Below are 14,983 nucleotides of genomic sequence, written 5' to 3'. Positions count from 1 at the left end.
ACATTGCTGCTCGCGTTGGTCGAGATCCAGTGACTGTTAGCAGAATATGGAATCGGTGCGGGAGGCTAATACGGAAACCATTGCTGGATCCCAACGGCCTCGTATCACTAAGGCATCTTATCCGCATGGCTGTAACGGATCGTGCAGCCACGTCTCGATCCCTGAGACAACAGATGGGGACGTTTGCGTGACAACAACAATCTGCACGAACAGTTCGACGACTTTTGCAGCAGCATGGGCTATCAGCTTGGAGACCGTGGCTGCAGTTACCCTTGACGCTAAAATCACAGACAGGAGTGCCTGCGATGGTGTACTCAACGACGAACCTGGGTGCACGAATAGTAATACATAATTTTTTCGATTGAATCCAGGTTTTGTTTACAGCATCATGATGGTCGCATCCGTGTTTGGCGACATCGCGGTGAACGCACATTGGAAGCGTGTATTCGTCTTCGCCATACTGGCGTATCACCTGACGTGATGGTATGGGGTGCCATTGGTTACACGTCTCGGTCACCTCTTGTTCGCAATGACGGCACTTTGAACAGTGGACGTTACATTTCAGATGTGTTACGACCCGTGGCTCTACCCTTCATTCGATCCCTGCGAAACCCTACATTTCAGCAGGATAATGCACGACCGCATGTTGCAGGTCCTGTACGGGCCTTTCTGGATACAGAAAATGTTCGACTGCTGCCCTGGCCAGCACATTCCTCAGATCTTTCACCAACTGAAAAAGTCTGGTCAATGGTGGCCGAGCAACTGGCTGGTCACAATACGCCAGTCACTATTCGTGATGAACCGTGGTATCGTGTTCAAGCTGCATGGGCAGCTGTACCTGTACACGCCACCCAAGCTCTGTTTGACTCAATGGCCAGGCGTATCAAGGCCGTTATTATGGCCAGAGGTGGTTGTTGAGGGTACTGTTTTCTCAGGATCTATGCACCCAAATTGTGTGAAAATGTAATCACATGTCAGTTCTCGTTTAAGATATTTGTCCAATGAATACCCGTTTATCATCTGCATTTCTTCTTGGTGTAGCAATTTTATGGCCAGTAGTGTATTAACATGTCATAACTTAGACCCCTAACTGAAATATTGTGCGTCAAAATACGGTAATTAGCAGCCGACCAAAATTTGCAGTTTCCTCAGGTTATTAAATGTCACAGCCTATAGATTAGTGATATGAAAATGTGTTCAAAGTATCACCGTCGCACATGCGACGCGACAGTGTAAATACCAAAACGCCAAGAACCAAAGTTTATTACACATTCTCAGAGGCACAAGCGCCTGCAAAATTTTTGAGGAAAACATCATCTCACATCACTCAGCCGGAACCAGAATTCTTTGGGTGAGTCCCATTCAAAATCAGTACTTCACTAGACCCACTGAGTGCTACCGTTAGAAGAATCGCAATATCGGACAGTCCAAACGGTCTTCCTCCTGTCTACGGCCCGATGTGTTAATCAAGGGGCACCATTGGCGCCTGCTGTCCAAGACACTACAGTGTGCTGCCATCGCTATCACAGCAGTTATCGGCCCAAACAATGCCGACACGCCACTTAGACCGTAGGACTCTCCTTTCCGTCGGCCGATAAACAACTTCCCTCCAACGTCTCTAATAATACACTGCGCTGGGGCACTCACTGCTCTCCCGCGGGCCTAGACTACGTCGCCCCGCGGGATTCAAAGAGTACGCGTGAGCTATCAATGCGGACTGGCGCCAAAGAAATAGAACGCGGGCACTGCAGACTTCCTCTTCTTTTTCTATTTCTAACATTGCTTTAACTTACTCAACACTAATTTATTGTGAATAGTTTTTCTTGACAAGACAATACATGTAATATTACACAGTCTATCTCTTCGTGGTTTGTATGTGCTCTAATAAATCTATTGATTATAATCTCCCAAAAGTCTTGAGGGTTTACTGCCAAGTTTTAAAACAAATGCTTCGAGAATAACGTCGATAGTACCTCTGAGTACACTCAGATAGTTTTTAACTGAAACTGAAACCGAGCGCAGAAAGCAACGTGTTCATGTGTTTTATATCAAAATTATTGATATGAAGTTACGTTTAGGTTCTTTACAAAGAAAATGTGCCGTTCTTCGCTTAATTAGTAGTCCAACTGGTAGTAGTACCTTACCCTTTTTGAAAACTACAACAGCGGACGTTTATTTTCATTAATCAGTCATTACTAACGAGTCTAAACTAACTGCAGGAAGGACGGCCTTTGTGGCCGTGCGGTTCTAGGCGCTTCAGTCAGGAACCGCGTGACCGCTACGGTCGCAGGTTCGAATCCTGCCTCGGGCATGGATGTGTGTGATGTCCTTAGGTTTAAGTAGTTCTAAGTTCTAGGGGACTGATGACCACAGATGTTAAGTCCCATAGTGCTCAGAGCCATCTAACTGCAGGAAGTGACACGATTCAGTTTGACATTATGAAAACCGTTACTGTTCCCGGAGGGAATCCCTTGTTTGACATCAGAATTAAATACGCCCACATACGTGGAATACCGGTAATTAATTTCAGGTTATCGTCGGAGAAAAATAAATCAAAAGCAACATACCAAATAAGCCAAAGATCCTAAGGAAGCACAGCCGACAATCATAAGATTTAGTACTACCATTGTCATATCTTCTTATTCTCTATATGCTGACAAATGGTATATATTTCGTTGCTGTGCAGCGATGATGTGAAAATTTCCGTTTCGTTCTCTAGTTTTAGTTTATCATGGTCTCCTATTTACAGCACGAAGTCAAGGAAGAATCGTCCGTGACTCAGCGACAGACAGTGGAAAATGCTCAAAAAGACACATTCTTGTGATATACTGCTACTTCTAGTGGCGTCATCAGCCAAATGCTGTTTACTTCCCCTTCGCGTTTTCCAGCCTGTGTTGACGAGTTATACGTTCGCCCCCGTCACATTTCTCTTGTCCATTTTTCTGGTTGAGTCACATCAGGGAGATGTTCCGTTACTGTGACACTGCCCTTCTTCCTGATGTGCGTCTTTTCCGGTATGCATTCTGCCCTGAGTCCATTTATATGGATGGCAATGCGCGACCGCATCGAATGACGCCAGCAGAGGAGCTCTTGGAACGAGAGCACATTGGCCTAATGGACTGGCCTCCCGTTCCCTTCCGACTTAAATCCCATTGCCCTTGTGTGGATTGCGTGGTAACACGTATTGCGGCACGTCCTCATGCACCAACGCCCCACCAGAAGTTGGCAACCGCACTGATGGAGGAATAGAAGCTACTAGCGCAAGAACTGTTAACCGTAACTATGGCTAGAATGGGAGCAGGTTACAGAGCGTGCTCATCACACTCCCTATAAAGAACCATGTCCCTCCTTTTGTAAAATGGTTCAGATGGCTCTGAGCACTATGGGACTTAACTTCTGAGGTCATCAGTCCCCTAGAACTTAGAACTACTTAAACCTAACTAACCTAAGGACATCACACACATCCATGCTCGAGGAAGGATTCGAACCTGCGACCGTAGCGGTTGCGCGGTTCCAGACTGTAGCGTCTAGAACCGCTCGGCCACTCCGGCCGGCTTCCTTTTGTAATATCCAAGGTCGAACATAAATAGTGGTGACTTGAATGTAATTATTGTCTTTGAATAAAAGTGTCGTTTCTGCACATTTCATTGGGTACTTCTTACAGCTACCGTCTGAACTAGACTGAAGCGCAAAAGAAATTGGTATAGGCATGCTTATTTAAACACAGAGATATGTAAACAGGCCGAATACGGCGCTGCTGTCAGCAACACCTATATAAGACAACAGGTGTCTGGTGCAGTTGTTAGATAGGTTACTGCTGCTACACTGGCAGCTTATCAAGATTTAAGCGTGTTTTGAACGTGGTGTTACAGTCGGCGCACGAGCGATGGGACACGGCATCTCCGAGGTAGCGATGAAGTGGGGATTTGCCCTTACGACCATTTCACGAGTGTACCGTGAATATCAGGAATCCGGTAAAACATTAAATCTCTGACATCCTGCTGCCGGAAAAAGATCCTGCAAGAACTGGACCAGCCGGCCGCGGTGGCCGAGCGGTTCTAAGCGCTTCAGTCCGGAACCGCGCTACTTTTGCGGCCGCAGGTTCGAATCCTGCCTCGGGCATGGATGTGTGTGATGTCCTTAGGTTAGTTAGGTTTAAGCAGTTCTAAGTTCTAGGGGACTGACGACCTCAGCTGTTAAGTCTCATAGTGCTCACAGCCATGTGAACCATTTTTGAACTGGACCAACGACAACTGAAGAGAATCTTTCAACGTGACAGAAGTGCAACCCTTCCGCAAATTACTGCAGATTTCAATTTTTGGCCATAAACAAGTGTCAGCGTGCGAACCACTCAACGAATCATGATCGATATGGGCTTTCGGAGCAGAAGACCCACTCATGTACCCTTGATGACTGCAATGCTTTACGCCTCGCCTGTTCCCGTCAATACCGACATTGGACTGTTGATGACTGGAAACATGTCGCCAGGTCGGACGAGTCTCGTTCCAAATTGTGTCGAGCGGATGGACGTGAACGGGCAAGGAGACAACCTAATCAATCCATGGGCACTTCATGTCAACAGGGGACTGTTCAACCTGGTGGAGGTTCTGTAATGGTGTGGGGCGAGAGCAATTGGAGTGATATGGGACCCCTTGTACATCTGGATACGAGTCTGACAGGTGACACGTACGTAAGCATCCTGCCTGATCAGATGCATCCATTCATGTCAATTATGCGTTCCGATGACTGCACGACACAATGCTTTTCGTCTCGCCTGTTCCCGTCAATACCGACATTGGACTGTTGATGACTGGAAACATGTCGCCAGGTCGGACGAGTCCCGTTTCAATTTGTGTCGAGCGGATGGACGTGAACGGGCAAGGAGACAACCTCATCTATACATGGACCCTGCATGTCAACAGGGGACTGTTCAACCTGGTGGAGGTTCTGTAATGGTGTGGGGCGAGAGCAGTTGGAGTGATATGGGACCCCTTGTACGTCTGGATACGAGTCTGACAGGTGACACGTACGTAAGCATCCTGCCTGATCAGATGCATCCATTCATGTCCATTATGCGTTCCGACGAACTTGGACAATTCTAGGAGGACAATGCGACACCCCCAAACGTCCAGAACGTTCACAGATTGGCTCCAGGAATACTCTTCTGAGTTTAAACACTTCTGCTGGCCACCAAACTCCCCAGATATGAGCAACCTAGGATGCCTTGCAACGTGCTGTTCAGAACAGATCTCCACCTCCTCATACTCTTACGGATTTATGGGCAGTTCTACAGGATTCATTGTGTCAGTTTCCTCCAGCACTGCTTCAAATATTAGTCGAGTCCATGCCACGTTGTGTCGCGGCACTTTTGCGTGCTCGCGGGGGCCCTGCACGTTATTAGGCAGGTGTACCAGTTTCTTTGGCTCTTCAGTGTATATTTTAGCAGTTCTTCCTACGTATGGTCCAAGTTTAATTGGCTTTATTACCTTCCTACGTATGGTCCAAGTTTAATTGGCTTTGTTACTTGCCAGTGACACATCACGGCAAACTTACTTCCGTCCTTAAGTTTTGCGCACCAGTGTATTTCCGTAAGTATCTCCTGGCCCTATCTTATAACGTTTACATTTTCGTTGCCATCTTCGACCTTGCACTTGTTCTGGCACCATATTTACGCCCATGTCCGAGTCCACGCACCCTATCTTCGATGTTAATAGTGTATTCGTTCTCATATGACGTACCCTTGTTCCATAATTCACTCATATATAGTATTATGGTACGTGTTTTGATGGTCCTTGAAGATAAATGAGGACAACAATAACAATGAACTACCCTTGGACGTGCATTATTTCCCTTTTGCATCATACTGTAAAAAAGCGCGGTATCTCCAGTTACTTTCAGGGGGAGTAACTTCCCCACTGCGACATCACACAGTGCGTTTAAAAAAATGGCTCTGAGCACTATGGGACTTAACTTTTGAGGTTATCAGTCCCCTAGAACTTAGAACTAATTAAACCTAACTAACCTAAGGACATCACACACATCCATGCCCAAGGCAGGCAATCGCGTGGTTCCAGACTGTAGTGCCTAGAACCGCTCGGCCACTCCGGCCGGCACAGTGCGTTTAGTTCAGTTCAGTGTTTGTGACGGAGCCTTTTCTTTATATTTTTTGTTGTTTGAGTTTTTCTTCAGATTGGTTAGGTGCACTCTTGGCCAAATATACCCCTATGCCAACTCACACTCATTTGTCACCGTCAGCAGAAAAGAAAAAAGTTATTCTTCCTCTTCTGGTAGCATTTGTAGCAAGTGGACGACGTCCTAGACGTGTTCGAGTATTGTCTCTCGTTTTGCTAAGTACAGTGTGGCGTTGCCTACCTTTTTTTTCAAAACAGATCATTATTAATCGTATTTATCATTCAAGGAAAATGGAATTGTAGATAAGATTATACAAAAGGGAAGAGGAAGTCATTGGAGATAAAAGGTATGATATTGCGAAGGGAAATGGACAGAGTACTGAAAACCAGAAGTCGAAACACGGCCCCTAAAGTAGACGGAATTCCCTTCGAACTACTGAGACCTTTGGGAGAGCCAGCCGTGACAAAACTATTGCACTGGTTGCCCAATATACATGAAACAACGGTAATGCACTCAGAATTCTGCTCCATAGGTGGCATCTTCTGACAGGCGTGAATATTATCGAATTATCACTTTAGTAACTCATGGTTCCAAAATACTCACGCGAATTATTTGCAGAAGAATGAAAGAACTTACAGAAGTTAACCTCGGGGAAGACGAGTTTGGGTTCCGTAGAAATGTGGGAACATTTCTGGCAGTACTAACGCTAAGATATATTCTAGAAGATTCAAAAATATTTGCCCTTTTTGACTAATATACACACTTTGAAATTCTGAAGGTAGCAGGAAACACGAAAACGAAAGATTATTTAAAAATCGTACAGAAACGAGACTGCAGTTGCAAGAGTCGAAATAAATGAGAGGGAAGTAGAGATTCTAAAGACACTGAGACATGGCTGTAACCTATCCCTGGTGTTATTCATTCTGTACTTTGAGCCAGGGGCAAATAAAACCAAGCAGAAATTTTATAATCGAATTAAAGTTTCAGGAACAAAAAATAGAAATGAGACATGGCTGTAACCTATCCCTGATGTTATTCATTCTGTACATTGAGCCAGGGACAAATAAAACCAAGCAGAAATTTTATAATCGAATTAAAGGTTCAGGAACAAAAAATAGAAACATTGAGATTTGAAGATGACATTGTAATTATCTAAGAGACGGAAAAGATCTAAGACGAGCAGCTGAATGGAATGGACACTGTCTTCAAGGGAGATTATAAGATGAATGACACCAAACCTAAAAGAAAGGTAATGAAATGCAGTCGAATGTAATCAGACGATGCAGAGGGAACTAGATGAGGAAATGAAACACTGAAAATAGTAGAACAGTTTTGCTATTTGGGCAGAAAACTAACTTATAATGGCCGAAACAGAGAGTCTGTAAAATTGAAACTGGCTACAGCAAGGAAAGCTTTTCTTAAAAAGAGGAATCCGTTAACTTTGAATAAAATTTTAAGAGTTAGGAAGTATTTTCAGAACGTATTTGTGTGGAGCGTAGCCTAATGCGGAAGTAAAACGTGGACAAGAAACGGTTAAAAAGAGAATAGAACCTTTCGATTCTACACCTACATACATACTCCGCAAGCCACCGTCCGGTACGTGGCGAAGGGTGCCCTTTCCTCTTCCACTCGCAGAGCAAGGGAAAAACGACTGACTATATGTCTGGGTATGAGCCCTAATTTCTCGGATCTTATCTTCGCGCACCTTATGTGAAATATTTGTTGGCGGCGGTAGAATCGTTCTACAGTCAGCTTCAGATACTGGTTTTCTCAGTTTTCTCAATAACTTTCTTCGAAATGAAAGTCGCCAACCCCCTAGGGATTCCTTTTTGAGTTCTCGAAGTATCTCCGTAACATTTGCTTCTTGATCGAAACTACTTGTAACAAATCTAGTAGCCCGCCTCTGGATTGCTTCGATGTCTTCTTTCAATCCGAGCTCGCATGGATCCCAATATTCGAGCAGTACTCAAGAACAGGTCGATCATTCCTGCGGGATACAATAACTTCACTTTGCTGATGCCTACCAAAAGCATTCGCTACTAGAGGTACTTTGGTACCAAGAAAAGAAAGCAGTGGGACCATGTATGCACAACAGATAAGAGCGTCGAGGTTGCTGTCTACAGGACAGTAACATCGGGAGACTGCATGAACGAAGAACTACTGCACTCAAATGTGAAGAATCAGAAAAATAATTATATACACTGCAGGTCAACAGCAAGGGCTACGGTCAATGGCAAACAGAGAATAGTATGGTCATTCTGTGGAGCAGTAGTAATAGTGACTCATTTCTCGCGCTCATTGGTGATCAGATGGCGCTCAGGAGACACGTCTCTGTACCATGTGCTTTTGCACTGAAAATAGTAACTGTGCTGAGTAAAGAAGTGAACAGTGTTTGTAACACTCATTACAGAGTACAACCGCGCGCCACCAACGAGTATGTACTACAGGTGAACACTTTCAACCACTGAAATGGGGTCACGTTGTGGGCCTTTGGGAAGCAGGATGGACATACTGATGGAATACTGCACATGTTTGGCACAGCGTATCGGTGATGTGTCGCTGGTTCTGGTTTCAACAGTGGTCTCTGGAACGTTCCCAAACCTGTAGACAAGTTCCTGTAAGTCTGTATAATAAAGGTGCATGTAAAAATCGACGCACTGCTGTGCACTGGTGGCCAACTGAACATCATCTAGGGACGAGATCTTGGCACATCCTCTACTGCCGTATCATCAGGGACCGTTGGGAACTATCTACTTCCAGTTGGATTAAGATCACGTGTGCCTCTGGCCAGGGTACCACTGACACCACGACACCTCTAGGCGTGGCTACTCCGGTGTTGTGAAAGAGTTGATTGTAGAGTGCAATGAGAGTGTATTGTCTTCAGTGATGAGAGTACGCTCATTCTTTATGCGAGCAATGGAGGTGACCTGCGTAGGCCTAGTGAGATGCCTGTTTCGTTGTGGAGGGCCAGGCCATCAGTTCAATTTGTGGTCAGCTTTGGTGTTTATAGCGGGTAAAGTAACCAGTGTCTGCTGTTGTCCCTGTGCTACTCCCATTTATTCAACAGGGAGGTAATGTGCTTTTTTTCAGCATGACAATGCACATCTGCATAAAGCTGGCGTGATGCAACATGCTCTTCTTGGTGTACCACAACTACTCTGGCTAGCTATATCAGTATTGCCATGTGGCCTGAAAATGTCGACTGCAGCCCTTATTGGCAACCTACACACAGTGTTACATGAGGAACATTTGGCAAATGTAGATGACATATTGGTTGCTACTAAAAGCTGAAGTCAACACAGACAGATATTAGAAGAGATCTTAGTGGCATTTGCAGGGAAGAACCTTAGGGTATATTTGGAAAAGTCAGAGTTTAGCAGAAAACAAATTAAATTCTTAACGCGTATTATTTCAGTGTCAGAAATATGGTCTGATCCAGGAAAAACAGATGTTGTTAGGGACTTACCGGAGCCTAAGCATAGGAAACAAATAAAAGGGTTTCTTGGCCTCAGTGGGTTCTATCGTACATTTGCTACAAATCAGGAAGTGAATGCCAAAGCGTTGTCAGAGCTAACAAAGAAGAATAGAGGAAAGTAGTTTAGAAAATTAGGAACTACGCAAAACTTTCATGTTATAAGATCCTGACCTATCACAGGGTTTTGTGTAGTGGCAGATTCATCAGGATATGGGATTGTTGCCACCTTATTAAAGTTTGTAGCAATATCTTGTGGGTAGGGAAACGTACATATACACAGACCATAGAGCTCTGGCGTTCAATCTTTGACCACCGTTCAGCTGTTGTTCGTTATGCTGAGCTTGGAAGCCTGACTTCTGCTGCTCTCTACTATTATTATTGCCGCTCGGTCCTGGGTGATATGGAAAGTTCTTGTTTACACTTGTCGACGACCTATTCCCATGATTCATATCTCTTACGTCTTCGTTTAATAGGTCGATGGTGTCGATGACAGAGAGAAACTCTTCGACATTGTCTTCGGGAGCATACATGAGTTTTTCACGTATTTCGACCCGTAACTTTGCCTTAATAATCTTCAAAATATCCACCTGTGGATCTGGAGTATCCCAATACCAACTTTTATTCAGGTACTTCTCAAAGCACCGACGCAAGTTCCCACTCTTGACTGAAAATCGTTCTGGATTATAAACCTCTTTTCTCAGCCGTTCTTGAATTCCCTTAGACCAATACCTACTCAAGAACGCTCGCTCAGAATCCTCGTAGGTGCCACAGGTTTCTAAAATATCCGTGCACCATAAACTACCTACCCCTTGTGCGTAACCAGCGACAAAAGAAATCTTTTGCGCATCAGTCCATGCACGTGGTGAACCACCTCTGAACCTGTGAATGAAAACGACGGGGTCAACAGTTCTCTTCTCCGGACAGAAGGCTTGAAACTGCCGGTGCGTTAGGAATTTCTCCTCCATTAACATTTGGGCGTATACATTGTTAGCTGGTATATAGCCATAAATAGGGTCAGACACCACACGTGCACTTTTTGTCATAGGCGTCGGGCAGCTGATCACTGACACCGAATTCATCACATTTTGCTTCGGATAGTCGGAAAATGTGACATGTGTGTCGGAGCCACTTGCCCTTATTTCCTTTATTGAGTTGGAACATTCTTCAATCGATTTGGTTATATTATCTTTCCACTTCTAGAACTCTTCCCCAAATTATTGGCTTATCACACCACTATCAATCTGTATCCTTGTGGAATCCAATACATTAGCTAGTTGAACGTTTTGAACAGCTTGTTGCAGTTGTCTATTAACACATTGTGTCACCCTCTCTTCTACAGCTGCGACATAATCTGATTTAAAAAGTTCCAATTTGGACACAGTAGAATCTACTGTTGCGGTAACACCTTTTACTTCGGTTTAGATTTTAGACATTTCCCCAGGAACTTTTTCCTGGGACAGCTTAAGATTTGCCATTTCCGTATCAAGATCGTTTTGCTGAATGCTTAAATGATCCACTTCGCATTTCAAACTCTCAAAACCCAGTTTATTCGGCGATAACTCAACCATAGCAATATTATTTTGGATAGTTAGCCTGATATTTTCTTGTTCAGTTACTAGTGCCTCCTGCTGCGTAACGAGACCGTCTTGTTTAGCAGAGAGACTTTTCTGTTCTACTGCTACAGTATGACCTATAGTGGAATTTTGTCTTGTTCCGCTACCATTGATTCTTGTGCAGAAGCTATCCTAGACTGTTCAGTTGACAAAGATTGCACTTTGGGAGAAATCGATTGTTGATTTACAGTTAACGTCTGCACAGTTTGGGATATACCAAGTAAAAGCTCTTTAATGTTAAACTCCTCAGTCCTAGCTGTGGTCATTACAGGTACTGAACTATCAGTGGAAGGGGCTTCCTCAACTGATTGAATATTGTCCGGTGTATTCTACTGTCGTTCCAGTCTCGACTGGGCGCGTGTCCTCACCATAAATCACTATACAAAAAAAAAAAAAAAAAAAAAAAAAAAAAAAAAAAAAAAAAAAAAAAAACTTAACATGACCCACGTAGTTTCAAAATACAGTACTAATCTACACATTAATTTTTTAAGCATACATCTGTAACTAATAGAAACAGGAAGACTACAGCAAAGGACAGTATTAGATTCCAGACGGGAAAAGTTGCTGTTGCTTGCCTGCAGCCTGTACAGTCAGGTGATCTGTTGAGATTAACCGTACAGCATCAGTTTGCCGGCCCCTCTGTGCCCGTTGTGGTCTCGAACAAGTACAGGGTATGCAACACAGAAACACACGTTATAGTACACTTCTTACCAATAGCAAACATACATGGAAATGGTACAAAATCCTAACAAGTTCCCTAACTTTATAAGCTGTCCTGTCAGTTGGACGACAATCTAAAACAGGCTCGTCCAAACTGTGCCCCTGGGGTGCTAGCGCCCGCGGCAAGCGCCCCCGGCGAATTCGTATCTTGCTGCAGTGGCCGAGCCGTGCCGCTTAGCTGGCCGTGCAGACCGCCCGAACGCCAGCCGATAGATATATTTGTTCGCCCGTTTTCCCTTCGGGCAGATGCTTCAACTAGAACTGATTGACCTAGGTTGGTTGGTTGGTTTGGGGAAGGAGACCAGACAGCGTGGTCATCGGTCTCATCGGAGTAGGGAAGGATAGGGAAGGAAGTCGGCCGTGCCCTTTCAGAGGAACCATCCCGGCATTTGCCTGGAGTGATTTAGGGAAATCACGGAAAACCTAAATCAGGATGGCCGGACGCGGGATTGAACCGTCGTCCTCCCGAATGCGAGTCCAGTGTCTAACCACTGCGCCACCCCGCTCGGTCTGATTGACCTACAGTGCCATATCCGCCTGAAGGACCGCTTTCTTATGTGTAAAACTTTGAATGACTTTTACAGCTGTCTTCCACGAGAGAAATGTCCTCTTTTGCACAAGCACGCGGCCCAAGTTGTCTCAATGTTTGGTTCCACGTATATTTGTGAGCGCTTTTTCTCTCTTTTAAAGATTGCTAATACTAAGAACTCTTCATTCCTTGCCGATAAAAATTTGACCAATTCTTTGAGGTTAGCAGTCTCACGGAATATTGCACCTAGCCTAGACAAAATCGTTTCCTCGAAGAAGAAAAACGTGTAAAATGTTAATTGTCTTCTTTAACAATGTTGACTGTAAGAATTAAAGAGCTTTATAACCTTAATTGTATTTTAATAAGTTTTCAAACTTGGTCAGTTAAAAATATTACGTACAAAACAGCAAACTAAGGATCCGATTTCTAAACTCTGAAAAGGGATACAAAAAATTGTAGCACGAAGTATAACAAAAAATACTTACTTGTAACTACTACCAGTAAGAATGAGACTCTATATCCCTTACATAAAACTAATTCTAAAATAGAATATTTTGTTTACGTTAGATCTCACCGCGGAACAGTCCAGCGCAGAGCAGTGCTGTTCGCTCTCACACTCGTTCCGCAGCTCTCTCTCTCTCTCTCTCTCTCTCTCTCTCTCTCTCTCTTGCTCTCGCTCTCCTATGCCGACACTAGCGACACATGGTGGCGGACGGGGCGCTGAACTACACTGCCTTGCGCCCGCGGGGCGTGGGCGAGCCCGCCGGGCGCAATTCTTGGATGAGCCTGATCTAAAATGAACCTCTTCTACATCGTAAAAGAAAAAAATCAATTCATTAACTTGCTTGACCTTTGACTTTGACACAGATAAGACAGGTGCTGCATTTGAAACGCTCTTTTGATTTTTTACCTAGATGCATACATTTTTAAAATTTTACCTGTCTAACACAAACAATCTGTGAAAAAATTGACTGTAGATGAATATGTTTTCTTCGTGGCTGCTGTAAGGAGAGAACGGGTTAGGTACAGGACGAGTTGACTGTCTGAGGTTTCTGTTTCTCCGGTTCTCAGAGAACGCCAGGCAAAGTCGGAGAAAACTGCTACAAATCCAGATGAAGACTTCGTCTTTCGTGGCAGCTAAAGTACTCACGGTCGCCGTAAGATTTTCTGGAAACACTTTCAGAATGAGAAGGTTGTACAACAGTGGCAGTATGATATCTTCCGACTAACAAACTGGTCGCTTAGGGAACGTCTTGAACACATAAGCTGAAGGCGAAATATTGTTCTTCGTTCGGACCGTGATAGTAGCAGATTGTCCCAGTATTGTTAATTTGCGAAGAAATCACTATGCACTGTATTGTTAGACACACTGATAGTTTTTATGAAGGTCCGATGTTCCAATATAGAATAAAAGTCCGTAGACGATATTTACCTTCTTTTTCGTAAGTTAAATTTTTTATTCTTGATGATTCTGATTGCAAATTGTATCTTCTTTCCACTTCAAAATTACTTCTATATGCAAACTTATCTGACCTCAAAAAAAAAAAAACTATGTATGTCCAATCCGCATTCCTTATCTTCAACGATTACAAAAACATAGATGCTTTTTGTTTTCAACAAAGAGCGTTGTCGTCACAGAAAAGAGAATTGTCGTGTCAATTTTGGTAGTGCGTCATCGCTGGTACTCGCAGCCGGAATATTACAATAATATTACATTAGGTAGGGATAAAACATCACCTCGGACTACAAGTCCATTTTTAAAAAATAAAATAAAAAATCTTCGTTTGTTATAATTCTTTGAGTAACAGATTCTAGTATATGGTGGGGTCTGATCCCGTGGGTGTGAAGACTGGCGACTGTTCTTGCTTCGATGATCCAAATTAAGTGAGACTGGCGTTGTATGAGTTTGAGGAATGTCACAATTACGTTGAACGTTACTTAAAGCTATATTCAAGATATTTATTATAGTTGCTTAAGTTTTTTCGGAGTTAGGAAGTGAGTCTCATCACAGTCACAGTGATGCTTGCTTCACAATGTTTGGCTTCTTACCTTGACAAGTTGCACGTGTTAATGCCTGTGGATGGCTGAATGGCATCTCTCCTTGTATCGTGGGTATATCATTTATTTCTGTCACTACGTTTAAAGATGATTCAGACTCCAGCTCTCGGAGAGAAACTTTCGTATATTATATTCCTCAGTAGATTGCGGGAAAGTCATGTGTGCGTATGAGTAACTGGCACACTGTGATATTTCACAACCATTTTGTTAATTATAGATGTAAATGTTTGCTATGTACAGTTCTTCCCTTTGCGTGCAAATTCTTGTGAAATAAATATGCAGCAGCTGAATTCCTTTTGTATTATTTCGTTAGTTAGTTAATTTCTGCCACTCGTTAACTGTGGCTTAACCAAGGTAATGAACCATACTTACATATGAGGCTCTTCGCTTTCAACATATCTGTTTCGGGAATTCCTGTTCTCTAGTGTCTCCACACAGTGGATGGATAACTTACTC

This window comes from Schistocerca cancellata, chromosome 1 (genome assembly GCF_023864275.1).
Source record: "Schistocerca cancellata isolate TAMUIC-IGC-003103 chromosome 1, iqSchCanc2.1, whole genome shotgun sequence".
Taxonomy (NCBI): Eukaryota; Metazoa; Arthropoda; class Insecta; order Orthoptera; family Acrididae; genus Schistocerca; species Schistocerca cancellata.
This window is presented reverse-complemented; position numbering follows the sequence as displayed.